The sequence below is a fragment of the Polypterus senegalus genome, chromosome 7, assembly GCF_016835505.1.
Source record: "Polypterus senegalus isolate Bchr_013 chromosome 7, ASM1683550v1, whole genome shotgun sequence".
Lineage (NCBI taxonomy): Eukaryota > Metazoa > Chordata > Cladistia > Polypteriformes > Polypteridae > Polypterus > Polypterus senegalus.
This window is the reverse complement of record NC_053160.1, coordinates 31,183,202-31,207,202: the sequence shown is the minus strand read 5'-3', so window position 1 is coordinate 31,207,202 and position 24,001 is coordinate 31,183,202. Positions and strand designations below refer to the sequence as shown.

Below are 24,001 nucleotides of genomic sequence, written 5' to 3'. Positions count from 1 at the left end.
GACATTGAGGAAGACTATCTTTTTGCTTGTGTATACACGTTTGTTCATTTAGTAATTCATTTATTCCCTTTTTTCTTCATTTTTGGACTTGGAATACTAACTATAAATGTTGCATTTTAGTTTTAATTTTCTTTATTAGTTTTGTGCGTTATTAACCTAAGCACAGGGGATGCACAAACCAGTGTGTTTCTACGTGCCGGCCCCAAGCCCGGATAAATGGGTAGGGTTACGTCAGGAAGGGCATCCGGTGTAAAATTTTGCCAAATCAATATGCAGACCACAATACCAATTTCCATAAAGATATGGAAGAAGATAATCCACTGTAGCAGCCCCTAACGAGAGTAGCTGAAAGAAGAAGAATTTTGTGTCATTAGTGGCGGACTGTGTTTTGTTGGCAACATAAAAAAACCTGGGTCATTGCTTTTGAAAAACCCCTTTATTTTTTTTTTTTTTGTCCCTCTGTCTTCTGTGTCTTCTTCAGGTCCTGTTTGGTCCCAAAGTATAAGGGTGCCCATCCCTGTACATGGTGTCACGCTTGGGTCACAGATTTGCACTGAGTCCCAGGAGGTCATAGAAACAAGAAGGATTTTAATTCAAACACTGCAAACAAACATTTGTCTCTTCAAACTTGCTCCTTGACAGAGGTGACAGTTTCGTCTATCAATTAAAGGTAAGCGTGCGTATCTTCTTCTTCAAAGGAGTTCATGTCAGGAGCAGGGGCAGTCTGAGAGAGAGAGAAAGCAAAACAAATCAATACTAAAACTGACACCGCGCTGCACAAAAAGTAAGCGGAGTACCGCGCAAGAGTTTTATTACACGTTATAGCACAAGTGAGAAGGGTAAGGAGCAATGTGAAGGTAGACTGTGTTTCAGGGGTATTCCCAGGGCGTCTGTGTCCTCTTGGGGTGCAATCACCCCTCCAGCTTACAATGGGGTGTCAAATGACCATGTTTAGCTATCATTATTGTATAGTACTTCTACCTACTTTCATGTATGAAAATGTACCTTTATAAATAAGTTATCAGAGTCTCAACATTTACCTATGAATCAGTAGTTTGTTCCTATTTATGCGAATAAATGATTCTTAGCATCCATCTTAAACACTCTTTCCCTTTATTTTCACTGGTGTCTTCAAGTGCATGTCTGACTCACTGTTTAATAGAAAGAATTCAATTAGATGAACTGAATTTACTGACGCCATTGAGAATCATGAAGACATCAATTAGGTTTCCTTTCCCTGTTCATTTATCTTAGCCTGTCAGATTAGGACATGATCTTTAGTTTTCATTCCTCACTCTCAGAATCTTGAGCTGTAATGCTTAAGGACTGCCCACTCCCCTTACCCTCATTTACCCATGGACTTAAGTTGTCAAAATATGTGCATGTAATATGTTTCAGTTTTATTATCTTAATGAAATGCACCATACAGGGTGATTGAAAAAAATGAAATGCTTTCAAAATGTATTACTTAGTAAGTAAATATCATATGGACATGTAGTATGCAGCAGATTGTAGAATGTTTCCAGCAGAGTGCTAGATCCCTGGGAATGAGTTCTTTTGTGATTGCAGCGTGTTACATAACCCAAATCTATAACTCTCTATTATAAAAAAAATCTTGGAAGGAGACAAGACGTGATTTTCTTAGAGAGACACTTTCACACCCGGGCCAGGTGTGAAGAAAGAGTAGGTGACAAAGTAGAATGTCGTAAAGAATTCCAAAATGTTGGTGCGGTACACATGCAGAGCAGGTTAGAGATAATGGAAGTACGAAGGTTCGAAAGTCTCAAAAAAAGGATAGGAAAGATCGCATTAGCGCAAATAAAAGGAAATTATTACTCAGTGAAATAATGGAAGAGCGAAAAGAGATTGAATATATTGTTCGGATTTAAAGTTTAAGTCAGAGACTTGTAGATCGTCTAATTCGTGTTGCCAGCAAGAATTAAAAGATTCCAAAAACACTGGCGCCGTATGAAGTCCCGTGAGACTGGGACTTTTAACATGAGATTCTTTCAAGTCATACCCTACTTACAACTATTTTCAAACAAGACTATGGTCATCTAACCTCAGTTGTGTGAATGCTTTTGTCAGACACACTTCCTGCGCTCTCAGCTCTTATAAATTTTATCAGGACAATAATTTTATATGTTCTAGATGACATGTCACGACTAGGCGCAGAAGAAAGAGCATGGAAAAACATTTGAAAAATTCATTTTATTTATTAGAGAGAAAGAAACAATATTCGCTCACAGGCAGTTATATGTTGCGCTGTCACAATGTAAGTCCTAACACGGAATCAAAATTCAATTCGATCTTGAAGAAAAGTTAATTGCAAATATTGATTTTTACTAAAGTTTGAAAGATGCATATGTAACAATTCCCATGAAAATAATAATCTCTTAAAATTGTATATCCGGTTAACCAACCCTGGGGGGTGGGCAAGTGAAGTGAGCAGGTGGCGGAGCCCCCAGTAGATCTATATAATAAAAGCCCAGCGCAGTGTCCGTGTCCGGGTCCACGTTCCTTTTGGCTGTATAGCTGCCCCGTAGAAAAGCCCCAGTCCGTCCCCTCTCAGAATTCCTGCTTACCCCCCTCCATTCTTTCCCCTTTGCTTTTATTTTTCCTGTTCCCAAAAATCTTTTCAAAACAAAATTAAAGAAATAGACAGAGCATCACATTAACGTCTTCTCCCCTCTGCCTATTAAATAATCAATAAAATGAAATAAAAAAATCACGAAAGAAACAGAAACCACAACCTACCCTTACAGCGTCCACCGTGCTTCTGGCGTTACAGCCAAACACGTGGTGTATGCAGGTTATGAGGTGTGACGCTAATTAACACCCGTACTACAACAGATTATATTGTTCATATACTATTAACTATTTACAGGGATTAACTCTTTTGGGGAAGTTAATAACAAAAAAAAAAATTAAATTATAAATAACATGTGCACTTGAGTATTTCGAGACCCGCATCTGAGTCGGATGGTTCCCCTGGTCACCAATTCGTGTGTCTCACTATACCCACTATGCCTTTCCGTCTTCAGCTACCCATGTGCACTTGTACGGAGGAGACCTTACGGAACAATGCCGAAACAAAACGCAACTAAACCTGCTGATGCGAGAGAGGACACATTACAGCGTGATCACGAAGCAAAGAGGCAAAGGCGTGACAGTCGCTTGCAAGAAACGGACACTCAGCATTCACACAGATTAGCTCAACGATGCGTCTCTGCCGCACAACGAAAGGCAACTGAAACCCCTACAGAGGGAGAAGACAGATTATGCTGTGATCGCGAAAGAAAGAGGCAAAAGCGTGCCAATGAGACACCCGACGAGAGGTCCTTACGATTGAGTCCTTCAACTGTGGTCATCCAACGCGCAGCGTAGCGCGTGCCAAGTTGCTAGCATAAAATAAAAGGCGATACCTCTCCCTAGTAAAATGGCAGTAAGAAATTACGCAAGAGAAATAACTTAGCTTTGTTTAATGTCTGCTTACGCTACATGACAGACGAGAGAAGCAAATAACAAAACCCAGGAGTGGGGGGACCGAGGTGTAGAGCCAGTCAACATCATCGGTGCAGTGGAAGGATTTTCGGGATTGGATGACCATCCATCAGCTTCAAAGGTGTGCCGGGCAATGTTCCATGGCTTTATACTCTTTCTTCATGTGCAGGGCCTTCCTTAGGTGAACATGCACTTCCTTACAAGGCAGTGCTTAAACAAGGATACAGTTCCATGCTGACTTAAACAGACAGAAATAGTACACAGCATCTGCACATTTTCCATTTGTTCCAATCTGTTTTATGTGATACTGCTTGCCTAGTAGTTCTATATGGTGAACCCCTGTGCTTAATCTGGCTCTTTGTCTGCTGTGCATGTGAGTAGAAAAAAAGCAGGTTTATAAGATATATTTGCTCAGTGACATATTAAACTTATACTTATTACATAGAATTAGCCTTCTTGTTTTTCCTTCAGAATTTGTTCCTTTAGAGAAATGAAATGCACTGAGTCTGCTGTGTCGACCATTGATGGTGCCAGTCTAAACTAAAGCATTAGTGTAACACAAGTGGCACATAGTGAACTTTGGTAAGAGTAAGAAATAAGCACTTTAAAATTAGTTTAGACATCATGTTCATGTATTTAGTTACTGAGTGATAGGTGTTGACTCAAAATGTAATTTGTCAGATGAAAAGGATTAGACCCTATAATAAGTGGTGTCCAATTAGTCATGAGTTTATATAAAAATATGTACCTGCCCTAATCCTGCTCTCACTTTTTAAAACACACATATGGACTTCATTGGTGTACAATTCCAGGTGGCCACCAAATGCATTGTACATTGACCACTAAGCTTATCTACTTATTTCTCAATAAGTGAAGGTGTCCATGTTGAACAGTTAGATTGTCTCCCTGTTTTTTTTTTGCTTGTCATCTACTCCCGGCTCCTGTTTCACTGCCTGCTCTGGTTACATACAGTGGGTTTAATTCTTTTCGCTCCAGTCCTCTCCCACAAAGACAGACCACCCCGTCATGTTGGTGACAGTTTTCCCTTCCATTCATAGAGCCATTATGTCTCTCAGCAGTTTCCTTTTTTTTAATAATACAAAGCACAAACATCATGTTTCTAGAAATAATGATCATTGGCAGGACTGCTGTGCCTCCATTACAGTGCAGTGAAAGGCAAACAGGCAGTGACCTGCTGCTGCAGAAGAAAAAGGTGATGAGAGAACGAACATTTATGAAGAATTTGGTAACAGCTTTAGACATTACCATTTTATAACAGGAAAAATAAATGAATAATCCTATGTGGGTTAGTACCTTAGTCAGAGAAAATTAAAATGATAATAAAGAACAAAAAACATGGTAGGCAACAGCAGAATAGCTGACTGTGTAGGACTGTGTGCTTATCCTCACGCTGCTGCTAGCATAACATACTTTAGAAAAATATCCAAATGTGAGTGGAGCTCTGCTGCAATTCTTTAAAATATTACATTTTAATATGAAATCATTTTGAATCAAAACTATTCTTTACATTTATAACATTTGGAGAATTCATTAACTTCCAGCAAGCTGTTCTTCACTCACTGCTTTTGACTTAATCTCCGACACATGAAGAAACTTACTGGGTCAAGCAAATTTAGAAGTGCTGTGTTATCTAGCAAACCTCCTCTTAAAGTGCATTACCAAGCCATTTATACAGTATTTATTAGTTAGTTCCCAAATGTTACAGTTTGAGTTCAAGTTATAAGAACTGGGTACAGTGAAGATTATTGACAGGTCTTGCCAAAAGGCAACATGTTGCCAGGATTTTTTAATAATAATCAATGCATTTCCAAAATACTACCCAAAATCCTACAAAAAGTGTCTCTGCTGTGAAAACACATTCAGCATTTTTTACAGTTCCAAAGATTCATCTGAGGACTACAGGCCAGTGGCCCTTATGTCCCAAATCATGAAGATCTTTGAGAGGCCGGCCCTGCACTATGAGTCCTCTTGTGAAAGACAAACCTAGATTGGAATGGAAGATGCCATTATTTATCTGCTTCACAAGGCTTATTCTCACCTGGACAAAGTTGGCAGCACTATGTTGATTAGGTTTTTTGATTTCTCCAGTGCCTTCAATACCATCCAGACATCTCTGTTAAGGGGTAAACTCGGAGACAAGCAGGTGGGTGAGCCTGAGGTGCCCTGGATAAAGGACTCTCTTCCAAGCAGACCACAGTTTGTGAGACTCAAGGACTGTGCATCTGATATGGATGTGAGCAACACTGGAGCACCACCACAAGGAACAGTCCTGTCTCCTACTCTCTTCACTCTGTACACCCCAGACTATAAATCTAACACCAGGTTGTGTCATTTGTAGAAATTATCAGGTGATTCAGCTTATATGGGGTGTATTGGTAAAGAGGATGAGACACAGAATAGGACTCAGGTGGAGGACTTTGTTTGTTGGTGCAGAAAGATTTGTCTGCAGCTTTAACATACGGTAGAATTGGCCATTCACTTTCACTGCACCAGAGGGCCTCAACGCCCAGTCACTGTTCAAGCAGTGGATGTAGATGTAGGCACTGCTACAAGTACTAGGTGGTCCAACATTACGAACAATGCTGCACATCCTCTCTCATCAGATGGTTTGACCCTGGTCCTTTCCTTTTATGCCAGATAGTGCCCAAGGTCATGTAGGGTGGTCTCCTCTAGTGGCTACAATACTGAACTTTAAATTCCAAGGCTGAAGGTTTAGTCCCCTACTTTGAACCCTTTGGTTCCAAGCAGCTCATTTAATCTGCCCATGCCATACAAGAAGTGGCCATGACAGAACCTTGGTGCATTGGTTAGCATTTTTTATGGATCTAGCTTTTTTTTGGGGGTTTGAATCCTTTACCTGTTTGTTAAATGTGATGAGTCTGCACATTCTTCTCATGTCTTTGTGTCTTTTTCTCCAGGTTATCTAGTTTTGCTGCATGTTGAGTTCATTGGTATAACTAGGTTGGCTAAGTTGAATGTATGTTTGAGCGGGTCCGGCGACGGACTGGCGTCCTGCCCAAGGCTGGTTTCTACCTTTCACACACTGCTGCTGGGATAGGCTGCAGCTTCCCATGGCCATGAATTGAATTAGGAAAGTCTTACAATATCAATATTTTGCTGTGTACTGTAAATAATAATACATTATTAAGAGTCTGTTAAGTTTGTGCTGGATTTGCCATGCTCTTAAAATGATGTCAGATTTTTATTCATTTCACCTTACATAAAGATGTCTACTAAATATGATGTCATAATCAGAGACCCTGCAATAGTCTGGCACTCTCCACAGGGCTTTTTCCTGCCTTAATCACAGTGCTGCTTAGATAGGATCTAGCCTCCTGTGAACATGAATGGATTAAGTGGGTTAGAGAGTGTTATGTTAATAATAGGGAGACAGTGTGGCATAGTGCGGAGGCTTTAGACCTCAACTCCTAAGACGGTGTGTTCAAATCCTGCTTTCAACACTGTGTGACCATTAGCAAGTAACTTCACTTGCCTCTGCTCCAATTAGAAAAACAAAAGAAACATAACCAACTGTGTCTGTACTGTAAGTAGCCTTGGATAAAGGAGTTAGCTATTTAAAACGTAATAATGAGAGCTGTAACGTTATTTGCTGATACTAAGAGACCGCACCATAAACGTCAAAGCTGTTTAGTAGACACTCCTGTATCCAATCACCCATCTATGACCTCAGACCAGGTCAAAGGTTCAGTTTGAAAGAGAGCTGGGCTAGAGTGTGCTGGACATTGTGGCTGAATTGGGTATGTCTTCAATATTTTCACAGTTCTGCCAGGGTACAGCTGACAAGCTAGGCTAACATATTGAGTTCCTCGACCCTCTGATTCTGATCTATCCTCAGCAGCATGAAAGCAGCAGTGTCGATTGTGAGGCAGCAAAGCGTGATCCTCTCGTGATAAACTTACAAAGCTTCTATGAAAGCGTTCATCACAGTGTTGACTGGAGCGGATATGAACTTCTAAATAATTAAGAGGCTGTCAGGTCTGAGTGAATTATAATGGCTCTTTAACAAAAGGGGTGGGACAATTGAGTTATTCCAGGACAGACAGGTACAATGACTGGAGCCAACGAAGGCAGCCAAGAAATGCATTCATCTTCCCAATGTGCTTTAGTACTGGGAAACTGAGCCACAGTTACTCCACTGCCCTGTTTTGCCATTATTTTACAGAGCTTAGCAGCAACTGACAAGTAAGGAACTGTAAGCAGTAACAGTGAGTCATATTCAGAAATAACTGTAATAATAGAATGCAATTACATGTGTTAGGAGGGCACATAAAATAGCATTTTACAATATGGCATACTGTTGTACAAAATGGAGACCAAATCAGCTTGTGGGAGCTGAAATAAATTTCATAAACAAATCAAGTAATGCAAAAAATTGCACTGATTGATGTCCTGCTATTGCTTAACATTTGCAGAAGATCTATTGCTAATTGTAGTTCAGTTTTCAAAGAAGCACCCAATGGAGATTTAAAATCTGTGTTGGAGTCTCAAGTTAAAATTACTGGCTGCTTCTGAATAGAAAGCAGGTCATAGTGCCACTCTGCCATTCTTATATATAAATGTCTACCCGTGGAAGTGTGTGTGTGTCTGTCTGTCCGGCCCGGAAGTACGAGGCTACAGCGTGAAGCTCATAGAGTCGGCAAGGTGGCCCCCAAGTTAAGGAGTCGGAAGAAGAAAGAAATATGAAGCTACAGCATGAAGCTGAAAGAAAGTGACTGCATCTCCAAAGTGAAACCACCAATGAAAGGCAAACTCGCTAAGCTGCTAATACACAAGCAAGGCGAACATATCAGCAAAAAGAATCCTCCAAGGAGAGAGAAACTGGCTTAGCTGCTGATAGACAAGAGGGGCAAGCTCATCGGCAAAATGAAACCAACAAATAGAGAGAAACTCGCTTAGCTGCTGATAGACAAGAGGGGCAAGCTCATCGGCAAAATGAAGCCATCAAGGAGCTGCTAATACACAACTGATGTGACCCTAACCCTAACCCTAACCCTAAGTGCCAGAATCCATGGTTTATAGGATCCCAGGCTTTTTACAGTACGGGCTTCCACAGCTAGTCTTACATATGAATGTCTACACGTGGAAGTGTGTGTGTCTGTCTGTCCGGCCTGGAAGTGTGAGGCTACAGCATGATACTCAAAGAAAGCACCAAAGTGAAACCACCGATGAAAGACAAACTCGCTAAGCTGCTAATACACAAGCCAGGTGAGCACATCAGCAAAACAAAACCTACGAGGAGAGAGAAACTCGCTTAGCTGCTGATAGACAAGGGGGTGAGCACATCCGCAAAATGAAACTGCCGACTCTGCATTTCATTTTTTTTCTGAAGATTTCAGTAGTTTCTAAGAGCCCAGGTTTTTTACAGCACAGGCTTAAACAGCTTATAATTTATAATTTCAGAGGAATAATAAACAGCTATAATGTGTAGATAATTCAGTTGTGAGACTGTTTTCAATGTAATGTAAATCCATATTTGTATATATTTATTCACTGGTTTCATAAAGTGTTGAAGAGTCAAGGCCAGGTAACTTATTTCCCTTGTCATTCATTTCTTCATAAGTGAAGTTGTTTGAGTCTTTTACGTTTACACTCGCAAACATCAAGTAATTTGCCTGCTATGATTTCAAAGAGCAGCTGTGACTGAGGTACAGTATGTCACATGTGCCACCGTCCACTCACAGGAGCAGTGTCTACAGAGGGCATATGAAGCCTAGGCTGGTGCAACATGCACGACTCTGCAGGTGTTTTACCATTTTGCCATCAGGTGTGGCTGTTGAATGAGTGAAAGATGAAAATATACAAAAAAAGACAAGTTAAAGCAGCCTCTCTATGGGGATATTGATACAGTAAATTAATCCATAAGTAAAGTTGCACACAATGCTTTCCTGTTTTATGAAGATTGAGCTTTCTTGACAAAATTCCTTGAAGAGTCAGTCAGTCATTTACCAACCTGCTATAGCAGGGTCACGGGGGTCTGCTGGAGCCAATCCCAGCCAACACAGGGCACAAGGCAGGAACAAATCCCCGGAAAGGGTGCCAACCCACCACAGGGCACACACACCAGGGACAATTTGCCATCGCCAATGCACTATGAACTGTGGGAGGAAACCCACGTAGACACAGGGAGGACATGGAAGCGAACCCAGGTCTCCTTACTGTGAGGCAGCAGCGCTACCACTGCGCCACCGTCCTTGAGGGGTGAGTGTGCCAAATTTCAACAAAATGGGCCCACATTCAGATGGGCAGTTTTATACAAACTGACAGACACGATGAAGACAGTAGGTGCTTTTCGCATTACTGTATATGCAAACACACCTAATAAATAAATGATTAATGGGCGTCAGTATACATGGAACATTTTACATTCTTTTTTTATTACTGTTAAAAGTGGCATAAAGATGCTGTGTTACTGCAGCCACCTTACAGATTCAGGACACATAATGCAATAGGTTACAATTTCAGAGAATTGGGTGTAAATCAGGAGCTAACATTGGATATGCTTCCTGTCCAATGTAGGATATGCTCACGTGCACGCTCCCACACACATGCATATACAGTATTGAGCCAATGAGGCTAAGTGATTTTGGGATGTGGAGCAAAACCTGAACAAAAAAAAAATTAACCATTCAGACTCCACAGTGGGCGGCACGGTGGCGCAGTGGTAGCGCTGCTGCCTCGCAGTTAGGAGACCCGGGTTCGCTTCCCAGGTCCTCCCTGCGTGGAGTTTGCATGTTCTCCCGTGTCTGCGTGGGTTTCCTCCGGGCGCTCCGGTTTCCTCCCACAATCCAAAGACATGCAGGTTAGGTGGATTGGCGATTCTAAATCGGCCCTAGTGTGTGCTTAGTGTGTGGGTGTGTTTGTGTGTGTCCTGCGGTGGGTTGGCACCCTGCCCAGGATTGGTTCCTGCCTTGTGCCCTGTGTTGGCTGGGATTGGCTCCAGCAGACCCCCGTGACCCTGTATTCGGATTCAGCGGGTTAGAAAATGGATGGATGGATGGACTCCAAAGTGATAGTGACTGGATAGTCACTGGACACTACAAAAAGTAAATGTTTAAGAAACAGCCAAGAAATGCTAGGAGACCAACACAGAGTCTCTGTTTGATCATTCATTTCTTGTGCATGTTGCTGCCTTAAAATAGAACACACAAAATAATTAAAAACCTTGTTGCAGCACTGTGTCCACGATTACAAGGGGACTTTTTGAACATAATTTGAGAACGAATGCTATCACTTATAGTCAGCCTTCCTCTGTCACGGCTGGGGTCTCCTAACAAGCTCGACTGAGGTAAGCATTACCATTCCAGCACGAGAGGGGGCGCTCTCCTCCTTTCTCCACAGCCCATAGAAGACTTCCAGAGGAAGCCCCACCCCTTCTCATCCATCCGTGTAATAAGTATATAAGATTAATATGTCACTGTGCTCTGTACAAAAAATATTTTATAAATGTACATGTACTGCTAACACAAGTCCAGATTTAGCACACAGGAGTTCACCATATAAGAACTGCTAGGTAAGCTTTTTAAGACAAGACAAGTTTAGGACAACTGCAAAATGGGCATTGTACTTTTTCAGTTTGTCAGAGTCAGCATGACATTGGATCTTCTTTTCCTTGTTTGGAATGGCATGAGTCACCTAAATGGGGGCCTGCACATGGAGAAAGAGCCTTGAAATATTGTCCGGCACACCTTTAAAGCCGATGAACGGATGGGAGATAACGTCATCCAATCCTGAAAATCCTTCCAGCGCAGCGATGAAAATGGCAGACTGTATACATCGGGCTCCCGCTTCGGTGATAGTCTTGTCATGGCTTCCTCGCCTGTTATGCCGCGTAAACCGTCATTAAAGAAAGCTGTTATTTCTCCTATGTGATTTCTTACTGCTGTATCACTAAGGGAGGGGTATCGCCTTTTAATATCATATCTATATAGTTTTGGGTTATGTAACATGCTGCAATTACAAAAGAACTTATTCCAACAAGGGAGCTAACACCCCATGCTGGAATCAATCCGCCATATAAAATGGTGGCAAAGGAAGGTGGCATCAGAGTCCATTAAGAGCTACAGAACTAAGACAGGAGGAATAGCTGATTTGGCTCATAGTGTTATCAGTGTCTCTTCAGTTGTGTATTACTAACCCATTTGCTTTTTATTTTTGTGCTAATTAAACAGGGTTACTTTGGTGGTACCCCAACATTTCTTCCTGCTCTTGACTGCTTCTGCACTGGTCACACCTCTTTCTTCATTTCAGGGTGACTCAATAATATATTTCTTACACATCTGTTTTTTTTGTCCTCCTCTTCCAAAGTCTCTTCACTGTTTCTTGATTTTGGGCAGAAATTGAACAAGGCCATTGTAGTTTAAAACCTTTATGTAATATTTTTACTCTATTTAGATCAGGTATCTCTCTATGTAACATCATACAGGATGATTTGATGTACCATATGTGGACCTGTTTATTTTAGATTAACATGTTATCAGCTTTATGTAAAATATTATCTTGCATATTCATACTCTATAAAGCCTTTGCCTAACAAAGGATTGGCAGCACTCCTGTAATTGCAGTGCCAGATTTATGGAGTTTCTCAAACAGCATCTTTGTTAAATAAATTTCTTATATATTGCTGGAGACTGAAGAACCTTTTTATATATGTCTGCTGAAGTAGAACCGGGATCAAGATTTTTAATTTTTTTTCCTTATTGACCAGCATTGGCTACAATGGAGTTCTTGTGCTTTGTGTTAGCTGGCAATAAACATAAAATAAAAATGAGATCTGAAACTGGCACACTAAGTAAATTGTGAAATTCATCTTTTATGCAGCACCTATAAATATTATGCACGCCATCCCCTGGCACATTACAAGAACAGATATGCTGAATGACAGGATACTTTGCTTACTGTAAAATAGAGTTTGATGGATCATAAAGGGTTGGGGTCCTGAGGAATGCCCCATTTAATGTCCAGGAAATAAAAAGAAACAAAAAAAGAACACACTCCTAGATATGATTTTTCAGCCACTAATTGAATTGCCTTGTACAGGTCAGAGTTTGTTAGCAGCTGGTTCCATAATGAACACTGTCTCCTGGTCAGCGAGTTCTTTAACACTAGAATTACCCACCTTAAATCCATTTGCACCTCTCCGTCAGCGTCTTTTGTTCTGTAAATGTGTCAATTAAGACAAGCAGCAAGCAGCCTGCTATTCCATCCCCCAATGTCGCAGAACATTCACAAAGTTCTCCCAGCTCATGCCTTGTTTGATTATCTAGAAGTGAACTGTTGAAGTTTTATAGTGGAAATTGGGATCGAACTGGTTACTGTTGATTACAAGTCAACAAATCTTACCGCTACACCATGGAAGCTGTTGTCTTATCCTTGAACCTTTTGTGAAAGTGTTTATTTGATCTTTGGATTTCAGGCTTCATACATTCTATAGTTTATGCCTACATTTTGTAACATTACTAAAATATGAAAGCATTTCTGTTTTAACAATGTGTTTACACAGATTACTGTAGAAACGGAACACACATGAAATGCATGTGTTCCAAATAACGATCTCTTATTTCCACTCTAAAACTCCAGCACTTCACTCTCAGATAATCAAACAAGGCATGAGCTGGGAGGACTTTTTGAGCGTTCTGCGACGTTGAGGGATGGAATAGCAGTTTGCTTGCTGCTTGTCTTAATTGACACATTTACAGGACAAAAGAGGCAAACGGAGAGGTGCAAACGGATTTAAGGTGGGGTGGATTTACGAGTTTTCTCATAGGCTCTGGTAATTCTAGTGTTAAACAGTGATGCAGGTGCAAGGAGCACAGAAGTGATGTCAGAGCTCTTCCTGTGTGTGTTCCACCATTGTAGGACAGAAAACAGAGGTTAGTGCTGGTGTCACCTTGGTAATCGTTCTCCTTTGTTTTCCTTGACACATGCAAATGATACTCTCTCAATGCTCCCATGTATAACAATACTGTGGTGTGCAGGGTTTACCTTTTCTTTGATGAGATGTTAAATATACTTCACCAAGTTATTACATCTGTAATGCTAAGTGGAAATGCACAGCCAAAAGCAAGAGCCTGCCACCATGTACTGTACATCTGACCAACAACAAATCATAGCCTTCACATTTTGTAAAAACATACAGTACACACTTATAGGCTTTATGGAAAAGACTGCTTCAGGTCCACTCTGATCCTTTCCTGCTGAACAACAGCGCTCTTGAAACTGCGGGCTGTCAAGTATTGCTCCCTCATTGTCTGTATTCTCCTGCAACTGCTGGTAAGTAAAGTAAAATGCCATAACAAAAAATGGCAGTGCCAGTGATAAACAAAACAGCTCTCTGGGAAAAGTAGTAAAAAAAATATTCAGCTTTCCAATAATCCCTCTATTATAATAAAAAAATCTTGACGAGACTAATGCTACAACAAGACGTGACTTTTTGAAGAGGCTTTTTGGAAGAAAATCCAGCGAGATGGAAACTTTTACCATGAAATTCTTTCAAGTCACACCCTACTTACAACTATTATCAAACAACACCGCGGTCATCAGGTGCATTCTGACACTTAAACTGGACAGACACCAATCCATTAAAGGGCTTACTTATGAAGACACACACACACTTACACTTATGAAGATCCAGTTTAGAATCGCCCATTCATCTAAATATGGCAGCGAGAAACGATGAAGTCAAACGAATTAACGCAAAAATTGTCAATCGGTTACACGGCAAATTGATTAAATGCGTATCAATACACTGTGCTGAAGCAGTTGGTGGTGATTGTGCAGAAGATGAAAACATCAGTTTACAATATCCCTTAGAATATCTACAAGCGTTAACACCTTCCCGTCTCCCACCCGCTGAATTACTGTTGAAAGAAGGATGTATCATAATGTTATTGTGCAATTTATATATGAGTGATGGACTATGCAATAGAGCAAATTAGTTGTATTAAAAATTGGTCGAAAAATTGTAACATGCAAAATCTTAACAGGCAACAAGAAAGGTAATGTAGTACATATTCCGCAAATAAAATTAGACACGAAAGGAGATCTTGATACGCCATTCGTATTAAAACATTTACAGTTTCCCGTGAGAATAGCTTTTGCCATGACAATTAACAAATCACGGGGACAAACATTCAAAAAAGTCAGTTTATTTATTAAAGAGAAAAAGCGATATTCACTCACAGGCAGTTACAATATAAATCCAAACACAGAATCAAAATTGTAATCTTGAAGAAAAGTTAATTCCAAATATTGTTTTAACTGATGTTTTAAAGTAAAAGTGAAAATAATGCATATGTAACAATTCCCATGAAAATAACAATCTCTTAAAGTTGTCCAGTATATCCGGTTAACCAAACCCAAGGGTTGGCAGGCGAAGCGAGCAGGGGGCAGAACCCCCTAGTACTTTCTAAAAACAAACTAAGATCAGATCCAGAACCCTTGCATTTATAAACCTCTAACTACTTCTTTTATCGGCTGCTCTTGTTAGGGGTTGTTACAGCGGGTCATTTTTTTCCATATTTATAAACCTCTAACTAAGTTAAAATATTGTAGGAAACACTTCAGAAAAGGTTAAAAAAAAACTGCAAATCATAACACAGGGTTGTTGTCCCAACTGAAGTCCATTTTTGGTTTGTTTAGTTTAAATGTTGAAGTTTTTTCATAGCCAGGAAGTCTCGAGGAGCCCTCAGATTGAAATAAAAGTTGGCCAATCCAGTCTTTTAGAAAAAAAACAAAACAAAACAGCCACAATAGCTTTCAAAATAGAACAACAGCTGAAGCACATCTGTTTCAAGCAGCACAGGAGCTCCTTCCACTTTTGAGTTCAGGTTCCAAATAAGACTTGGCTCCTTTTATTTAGTCCTGACTGGAAGGGGAGGAGCCTTCTCTGTGCTCCTACGGTGGTGTCAGTTGCCAAAGCTCTTCTCGGTACTGCGGATAGAAGAGAGAGAATGGATAGCATCAGCGCCTCCTCTTGGTTTGGGTTCAAACCGCTTATATTGCTCAAGCCAGAAAGGTTATCCCCAGTCACACATGCGTGACAGTTTCTAATTTTATATGTTATTAATTCTGTTTTGGTTGTTTTTTCTTTACATTTCTGTAATTTTATGATGCTCTTTGCTTTTCTGTTTCTATATAGGGTTGTGTGTGATCTGCCCTGCCCCCTGTAGGTGAAATATAAGAAGATGGGACCACCTTATTATGCAGCCAAGGTTCCTGTCTCCAGCAATATTCAAGATGAAGTTTTAGAATGTTTCAACATTGCTGGTTAGTGCTCATGGTTTATTTTGAGTCTTGCCTTGTTTTGCTTGTTTTGTTTCTTCTGGCTTTTGACCCCCACATTTCATTTAAGGTAATGTCTTTCGATTCTGATTTAGATTTGGATGCTTTTTTGCTCCTTTATGTTAACGGCCTTATTTTTGATTAAATGTTTAAAAATATGTATCTTGGTTTGTTTGTTTTAAATGAGAGGTTTCACAGTTTCCCTGTTCTCCATTTTCATGAACATTTTTGAACTTTCATTATTTGAAGGCCTGGGCCCCATTGTTAGCCCTGTACAGGTCAGAGAGCCTGCCTTTAGAGTTTGGTGCCAGGCTGCCTTGGGTTAGGCCAATTCAATGGGTCCTGAAATTAGGGCTGGTCTGGGTGATGGTGCGAGGAACCTCATCAGAACTGGGTGATCTTAAGTGTGGTGTTCCACAGGGGGTCATTGCTAGGGCGCTGCTATTTTTAATATAAATAAATGATTTGGATAGGAATATAAATAGCAAGCTGGTTAAGGTTGCAGGTGATACCAAGACAGGTTAATTGGCAGATAATCTAGAAATGGATGAATCATTACAGAGGGACTTGGACAGCATTCAGGCTTGGGCAGATTTGTGGCAGATGAAATTTAATGTAATTAAATGTAAAGTATTACACGTATGAGGTAAAAAGGTTAGGTTTGAATAGACAATGGCAGGTCTGAGAATTGAAAGTTCACCTTATGAGAAGGATTTAGGAGTCGTAGTGGACTCATCACTATAATCTCCCAGACAGTGTCCAGAAGCCAATAAAAAGGCTAACAGAACGGTACTTTATATAGCGCCCTGATGTGTAGAGTACAAGTCCAAGGAGGTTATTCTCAATCTTTATAACCCACTGGTGAGGCCTCATCTGGAGTACTCTGTGCAGTTTTGGTTTTCAGGCTACAGAAAGGGCATAGATGCACTAGAAAAAAATTCAGAGAAGAGCAACAAGGCTAACAGGGCAACAGGGGATGAATTATAAGATTAAAGAGGAGGGCTAAACCTTATCAGTTTAAGCAAAAGATTAATGGGAAACATGGTTGAACTGTTTAAAATTATGAAGGAAATTAGTACAGTGGATCTTTAAAATGAGTACAAGAAGAAAATGGGGGCACAGTTAGAAACTTTCATCCATCCATCCATTATCCAACCCGCTACATCCTAACTAAAGGGGTACTGGAGCCAATGCCAGAGCTGGAAACAAAACCTGGGCAGGGCGCCAGCCCACCACAGGGCACACGCATCAAGCACAATTTAGAATCGCCAATGCACCTAAATGGCATGTCTTTGGACTGTGGGAGGAAACCAGAGCACCTGGAGGAAACCCACACCAACACGGGGAGAACATGCAAACTCCATACAGGGAGGATCCGGAAAGTGAACCCGGGTCTCCTAACTGCGAGGCAGCAGAGCTACCACTGTGCCCCCAGTTGGAAACTTGCTAAGAGTAAATTTTACACATACGGTAGAAGTTGCATGGTAGACAGTAGGACTTTTGTGGACCTTCAAAGGCAGGCCTGTACTCATCAAATATTTTTTAATGTTCTAATGATCTTTTTGGTTTGATGCTTGAATTTTAGATTAAACAGGTTTGAAAATGTAAAGTTACATTATATCCGTTATTGAATGACGTATGCAAAATGTTTATAATGGAGAATATAAATGTGAAAGTCATAATGTTCCTATAATGGTTGTTAATATATGAAAATCTTGTCCCACCAAATTGTCACTCAGTGACCTCACCTCTGTCTGATTCAGCACAATTATAAGTCTGTCTGACCATTTCTTGTAAAGCGCTGAGGTGCATGAATATGTCAAAACACTTTTAAACTTCTCTTTTAGATAAAGCAACACCAGCTACACGTACATGTGGCATGCTACAGTTTGGTCTGTTTATTTCACTATTTTACACATCCTAAGGGACAGACTGTAAAAATACTTGGAAAAATATAATTTCCAAATAAATCATGATATAGGAGCCCAGTATTGCAAAGACTTATTATGTCATGTCTGCTAAAACAGTGGAGAAGTAATTAGACTAAGGCCAAGCAGGGACAGGCACTCTGCCAGCTCCCATGAGGCTCCCCGCTTTGCACATTCACTCCTCAGTGTTTCATAGAGAAGCTTCCTGTTTTGGGAGAGGCCTAACTTCATTTTCTGCCTGGGCTGATAACAGAGTGGCAATCCTTTGTGATATTTTTTGATGCCACAGGGCTGCAGACATTGGATTTTAAAGGCTGCACTATCTTTCTTTCTTCTTCCTCTTTTGTTGTTATCTTCAGTTCTTATGAACTATGGAGTGACTGGATTTGTTTGTTTCTCTTCCTCTTTATCCTGAGTTATGCAAAAAGGGCAAAAAACATTTCCATTAATTTAACCCTATCTCTGAATGCCATTTTTAAAAATATAACATTCGTACATCAACTGTTTATCACCTGCCAGAGGCACTGCTATGGGCCTTCTCTTGTGTTTCTTTCTAAAGGTTTTGTACCTTTAAACTCTCTGATACATTTCTGGAGCTGGTCTTCCATTTGTGGCCTTATGCTTCTTCTTCTCTTTGCTTAGTTCTGATTTGTTTTCTCCAGTCCTCTTTCACATACTCTTGTTTCTTTTTTCCAGAATACAGTGCCTTTTGGATATTTTCACATTTTATTATTTTGTATAACATTGAATCACAGTAGATTTAATTTGAATCTTTAATGTCAAAGCAAAAAGTGCAAAGTGATCTCATTTAATTACAAACATAAAACACAAAATGAATTGATCACCTAAGTATTTACCCCCTTCAAGTCAGGATTTAGTAGATAGATAGATAGACAGGCACGTATACGATAGATAGATAGATAGATAGATAGATAGATAGATAGATAGATAGATAGATAGATAGATAGATAGATAGATAGATAGATAGATAGATAGATAGACAGGCACTATACGATAGATAGATAGATAGATAGATAGATAGATAGATAGATAGATAGATAGATAGATAGGCACTATACGATAGATAGATAGATAGATAGATAGATAGATAGATAGATAGATAGATAGATAGACAGAGATAGATAGATAGATAGATAGATAGATAGATAGATAGATAGAGATAGGCAGATAGATAGATAGATAGATAGATAGATAGATAGATAGATAGATAGATAGGCACTATAAGATAGATAGATAGATAGATAGATAGATAGATAGATAGGCACTATACGATAGATAGATAGATAGATAGATAGATAGATAGATAGATAGATAGATAGGCACTGTACGATAGATAGATAGATAGATAGACAGGCACTATACGATAGATAGATAGATAGATAGATAGATGTTGGTGTCGTCTCTCCTCAGCAGGTTTTCTGGGAGTTGAGTCGGCGGCCGCTTGTCCATGTCCTCGGGAGACGTTTGCTTACGGCCTGGGGCTTTTTGGCAACAAGATAGGGCACAGCAATGGGTCTTTGAAGGCTGTATTTGTTCTTGAATGTTTTTTGTTTTGTTGCTTTTGTTGTTTGCGGAGGAGGCGCCGTTGAGGAGGACCAGTGCGGGTGTCCGGAGGTGTGTGTGGGAGCGAACTAGCGCCATCTGGTGATCAGGTGATCATGTGCACATGGATAACTCCCAAGTTTAAAGGTGCACGAGCCGCGTGACAGCAGGATGGGTGTCCAGGTCCCTTGTCAACTTATAAAAGCCTATCGGGGAAGTGGAATAGGGGAATAAGCTGGGTGAGCAGGAGGACGTACGGAGTTGCTTCAGAACAAGAGTAGGTTAATAAAATGTATCTTTATTTCAGAGAAGGACCCTGAGGGAACCATTGGATGGATGCAATTTTTACAGGATATTTTTTTATTTCTTTGCCTTTTTGCAATGCACAATTTTTGTGACTGTTTGCGCCATTTGCTGCAAAATAAGTTGCATTTTTTTTCAAATTACATTTCTGTGTCGGCATCTCTTACTGTTCCACTGACCTCAGTCTCTCTATCAAGGACTTGCCAGTTTTATCTATTAAGGACCCGAGTGCCTGACACTGAGCAGCAGTTTTTAGCTGTCCATTCTGTCTAACCCAATAGCAGAACCCCTGTGGTCGGTTGATGTGGCCCACACCCCTTTAAGTCCCCCTAATCATGTGTGCACCTATTGGTTTGCTCTTTATCATAAGGGTGTAATTTCCTGTACAAAATATGGAACAAAAATGGCCAAAAGATGAGTTGTTTTGGGTCTATTGTGCCAAAAATATGGGGAAGCACACAAACGCTTGATTTCTTGTATAAGTAGATATCAACACAAGCAAAACAGCACATCATCTGTGGGGGTTTTCTTATATTAGTGTGTCAGGAGGTGCCAGACAACAAAAAAGCTGAAGTGATTTCAAAGTACTCCTAAGTTATTCTTAGGAATACAATAAAAATGAATTTTAGTTATTACAATTGACTTAACCGCTCAAACTCTTGCAAACATGGAGTTGGTAATTGGTAAAATTCTTGCTAGTGCAGCAGTCAGCAAACGAGAGCCCTTATTGATCGGGTGGGACCAACTAACTGCAGTGTTGATTGTGTAACCCAATCGATGCACCCGCGCCGCTGGGTTCTCTACACTATCAGTCATAATGACATTAAGAAAGCAGTTACCTTTGCAGTCACTAGCAATTAAGGTAAAGTTTGAGATAACCTGTTTATATACATGGATTCTTTATGTTTTTGGGAACGGTTATTATTATCATTATACAATTATTATTTTAATGTTCTAGGGATCTTTAGAAAGCTACTCATGCTTTTATCTTTTCTCGCCTTGATTACTGCAACTCGCTGTATTATCAAATCCCCAATACACAGGTTACAGTTGGTCCAGAATGCTGCCAACTCGCTTCCTGGTTGGGGCAAGAAAGTCTGATTCTGTTTCTCCAATATTAGCTTCTTTACACTGGCTGCCCGTCAGTTTTCGAATTGATTTTAAAATGTTGTTGCTAGTTTTTAAATCTTTACATGGGTTTGCTCCTGCCTATTTATCCGAATTGTGTGCTTTACACCAGCCATCTAGAGTGCTTAGATCTTCTGGTCAGTTGTCTCTTGTTGTCCCTCGTACCAAGTGTAAAACTATGGGGGACAGGGCTTTTGCAGCTGCTGCTCCTCGCCTGTGGAACTCTTTACCTCGTCACATAAAGGAGTCGTCTACAATTGAACTGTTCAAGACGAGGTTAAAGACTCATTTCTATTCACTAGCATTCCGTGACCTTCAGTAATACTGATGGTTTCCTCATTGTGATTATGTAACATTACTTCTATTTATTATTTATTTTATTTATGTTCATTTATTTTATTTCTATTTATGTTATTCATGTTAATTGTATGTTTTTCTTTTATTCTATTATTGTAAAGCACTTTGGCCACAGCATTCCTATGTTGTTTTAAATGTGCCATATAAATAAAGTTGACAATGACAACGATAAACAGATGTAACAAATATGATATGGAGCTACATTTTACAGCACTTGATATGTATGGTATTACTTCTTGATTAGATACCGAAGATGTTTTTGCTTCTGTAACTGTAATTTCTTTTGTGATCTTCAATCAAAAGACTATGCATCACAAGAAACAAATATAGTATTTGTAACTATCATTCGTTTCAGTATAAAATTCCCAGATACACACTAAAGTGCACTTTGATATGTCTCACTTATACCACTCCATTAAACCACATTAGCTCAATCTGAAAATGAACATAAGTAATGATTGAAGTAAAGTTTGACCATTACTTCTCTGAAGTTGTCTTGTTGTTTACTGATATTTATGAATGACTATGAGTGCTGATATAACAAGCTGTGTTCATTCACGTTATGTTCTTTCACGGGTAGAGATTAGAGAATGGAGTGTCATATCTATGTGTTTTATCTTGGTAGAGTAATATATGTATTGCTCTACTTTCCCCTATTGTATTATTAATATGTAGCCTTAGAATACCTAATCTCACAGACTTACCACTGTATATAAGGTATTCTATTTAACTTCTCCCCACCTTCCCTTCTATATCTATAACCTCAGGCAAATAGATGTAGTAAAAAGACAAGCAGGAGTTAAGTCACACATAAAATAATGTATTACTGATAATATTCATAAATAATAACAAAATGCAAAGTACATTTGAATATTGCCAACCATACAACCTGATAAAATGGTGATGTGTAATTCAGGTGGCACACAGACTTGCAGTTACTTAAAATGTCGCTAGTTAAGGCATCATTGGTGCTCAGCTTTCAGCCACATGCCTGTTCAATATGGCTGCTGAGCTGTGCTCTTCATTGTGTTGTCTTCATCATCACAGGTTAGCAAGAGAGATGCTTCTTCATCATATGTTGGTTAGAGAGAGAGAATGTGGTTGAGCAAGTACATTTATAGATGTTCTCTCCAATTCCTAGAACCAATAGGACATCATGGTACTTAAAGGCCTCTGAGACAAGCCAATTCCAAACAGCCATATCTCAGACCAATGGGAGAAATAGTACATTTTAACACCTCAACCCCCCAAGACCATATGTTAAGCTAACCTGGCTTTGTGTGGGGGAAAACTGGTTTAAGACATCCCCCCAAATCCTGTCATAAAATTACAAAGAGACAGTTGTAAAAAGGGGGGTGGGGGGAAGGCAAACATGAATACCTCTAAATTACATTGGTTTGCCTAAATTATAAATAAAGGCATACAAAACATTTATCAAGTTATATGCAAAATCCCACATCACAACACTATGACTCGGCAGCGGAAGGCTTTTAGGCCAGCACCGCATCCATGAATCTCAGCAGAAGCATAGCTCTTTAAGTGGCTCTTGGCCTTTGCTAAGGTAACCTGATGTGCAGCCCTTTCAGGGGAAGCAATGCGAAAACATACCAATATACCCATGAATCCTGGCAGGAGTGTGGCTTGTAAACAAAGCAGCTTTTGGCCCCTGCTAATGTATTGAACACTGTGAGAATAAAGTGCTATTGAGCATAAAGTGTACAGTAGTGTGTTGAGTTGTGTACGCTGTGTCCATGATGAGTGAATATGCAAGTATTACTGATGTACATGTAAAACAAGGCTAATAATTTAGCCATTTCCAGTATTAACTTGTCCAGTTAAAGATTTTTAGAACGCAAAGCCATTTATAAACACTTTCTCACAATAAAACTGCTATAAACCTGAAAAGTTATCTTTCAAAGTAATCTTAACAAAGATCAACTCAACCTCAGTACAAACCCAAAGTAAAATTTAACTATCAGGTAATGTTTCTGGCACAGATCTGACAGTAGCATAAATTACAATACAGCATGAAAATACGGTGAATGTGCAGGCCTGGGATTCAACCAAGGTAACCACATTCATCTACTCCAGTGTTGTCTGAAATGGAACGCCTGCCAAAGAAATTATGATGTTCATCTATCTATCTATCTATCTATCTATCTATCTATCTATCTATCTATCTATCTATCTATCTATCTATCTATCTATCTATCTATCTATCTATCTATCTATCTATCTATCATATAGTGCCATTCATATCTATCTATCTATCTATCTATCTATACTAATAAAAGGCAAAGCCCTCACTCACTGACTGACTCACTAATTCTCCAACTTCCCGTGTAGGTAGAAGGCTGAAATTTGGCAGGCTCATTCCTTACAGCTTACTTACAAAAGTTGGGCAGGTTTCATTTTGAAATTCTACACGTAATGGTCATAACTGGAACCTATTTTTTCATCCATATACTATAATAGACTTCTGCTCGATAGCCGTGGGAGGCGGAGTTACGCCTCCCACATAATTTAGTGCCTGCCCATATAAAGCCGTCCATCAGCGGCAATCCAATAGAAACACTGCCGCTAAATATTCACGGGTGAAGGACTGTGCTTATGCAGAGGAAGATGAGATGGTCAGGGTGGTGTTTGGCACAAACTCAGCGAAACTGCGAGAGAAACTTTTAAGTGCCGGGTCTTAGCTAACATTAAATGCAGCCGTGGACATAGCACGATATGGCACCAGCACAGCTGGGAACCTTTGATGCATGTACACCGAGCGGCTCACATGAAATGACGCAGTGCACAGACAAAAAGCAACAGTTCCAAAGAGTGCTGAACAAAAACCGAATTACACAATTGAGAAGGCAGCAATAAAATATAAAGCGTGTGATACATACAAG

General features: G+C 39.9%; 1 long non-coding RNA gene across 2 annotated transcripts in view; it reads left to right on the top strand.

The window, feature by feature from the left end:
* Nucleotides 1-498: 498 nt before the first annotated feature.
* LOC120532440 overlaps nucleotides 499-24,001 on the top strand; it is a 57,974-nt gene continuing 34,471 nt past the window's right edge. The window contains exons 1-2 of one of the 2 annotated variants that reach the window (XR_005634295.1): nucleotides 499-670; nucleotides 15,683-15,810. This is a non-coding gene — a long non-coding RNA (uncharacterized LOC120532440). Of the gene's footprint in view, nucleotides 671-15,493; nucleotides 15,560-15,682; nucleotides 15,811-24,001 lie in introns of those variants that run through there. The other variant, XR_005634294.1, reaches the window with a different exon arrangement.